Genomic DNA, 1716 nt, shown 5'->3' on the forward strand with positions numbered 1-1716 from the left:
CTAAACAATAGAGCTACATGAGAAAACGTGTTCATAACGAATGACAAAAAATAAAAATTAAATTGTGTCTGTGCCGGTCTCAAACCCTGGTCTCTCAGGTTCCGGTGGGTTGTCGTACGGCTTGTGACATCACAAAATGACGGAAGTATAAAACTTGTCGTTAATATACATTAAAAATACATTTACTTACAGTAAATATGCCCCTGGGTGCATTTTTTTGGTCCTAAGACTGGTTTTTTAAGAAGTACATACCCAAAATTGAGTAAAAAAAACTTTAAAAAGTGAATTTTGCATAATAACTCCCCTTTAATGTAGTCAGGCGACTGGCCATTGAGAGCTCTGAAAGTGAGGACCAGGATTTTGAACTTGATTCGAAATGAACAGGGAGCTGTGAAGCTCTGAAAGGATCGGGGAGATGTGAGAATTTTGAAATTCGGGTTAAGAATCTTGCTGCATACAATAATAATTATAATAATTATGTAATAATTTGACCTCCCTGATCGAATGGATTAGGAGTTTCTCCATTGGTGTTAGGTAAACTCGGGACCCCCACAAAGCTTTCTTCCTGATACTCCAGGAACTTCCTTGTTCCRTCCTGTGTGGCTCTGATGCTCCCTCCTCTGCTTTCCTCCTTTCACCCTGAAAATATCAGAAAAAAACACCTCATTTTGTAATGAACTGTCGGACCACCAGGTGTCAGGATTGCTCATCTTTTAGATGTCAGTGTGATTTTACGTTGGCTCGTCTGGTTCCAGAGTTCATTCTGAACCTTTCTGCTTTGCTCAAATAATCTCTGCTCCTGAGTCAACGTCCGTGTTTGAACCATGTTCACGTGAGTGCTGCAGATTGCAGCTGGAGGCCTGCAGTCACTTTTCATCCTCTGCAACAGCATCTCCTTCCCACACGGCCTGGACTCTGCTCGTCTGGCTTTAATTACACAGTGACCCTTGTTGACCCCTCATAATGGAGCAGTCCACCTGCATTAGTCTCACTGTTGTTGCCGAGGCCACGGAGAGACCTCCGCACGTGAAGTAAAGAGGACTGACCATTTCAGTGAGCGCAGGTCCGTCCATATTTTCATATGAGGGCGGCGAGTCCAAACAGAAGCTGCGCTTTCAGAACCACACATGACCCAACAGGAGCTGAGCACGTTCAAGGAGGGCCGAGTGAACAGGACGGGATTTATTGTAGGGGTTTGAAAACAGGTTTAGTGTTGGAAAAGAACTGGTCCCAGTCTGAAAGTGTAGAGAAGAACTGAAATATTCTTGTCTCTAAACGCAGGGAACAGCTTCTCTGTGTTCRTCTGTACCTTTAACAAAATGTTTCATGAATCAAAAGACAGATTTAAATTAAGCTCTCGTACATCTACAACTAAATACCTGCTGGAGTCAGTGCAACTCAAAATGAGCTAAATAACTTTAACAAACAGAAATGTCTCTACCATATTTAGAAATGAACAGAGCAGGGGACTCAAGTCAGACTTGAGTCRTTAATTTTGTGAATTKAGACTTGACTTAAAAATGTTTAGAGACTTGTGATTTGCCCTGGACCAATGAATTGAATTGAATTGGACTGAAAATACTTGATATTTTACCCAAAATCTAAAGTTTTAAAACACATTATTTATAAAGTGGGCCCCATTAATTAATTTAACTCATTCCATGTTAACGAAGGCAGATCGTCTGTCTTTATTTTCACACGTGTGTGTGTGTGTGT

This window comes from Austrofundulus limnaeus, unplaced genomic scaffold (assembly GCF_001266775.1).
Source record: "Austrofundulus limnaeus strain Quisiro unplaced genomic scaffold, Austrofundulus_limnaeus-1.0 Scaffold707, whole genome shotgun sequence".
Taxonomy (NCBI): Eukaryota; Metazoa; Chordata; class Actinopteri; order Cyprinodontiformes; family Rivulidae; genus Austrofundulus; species Austrofundulus limnaeus.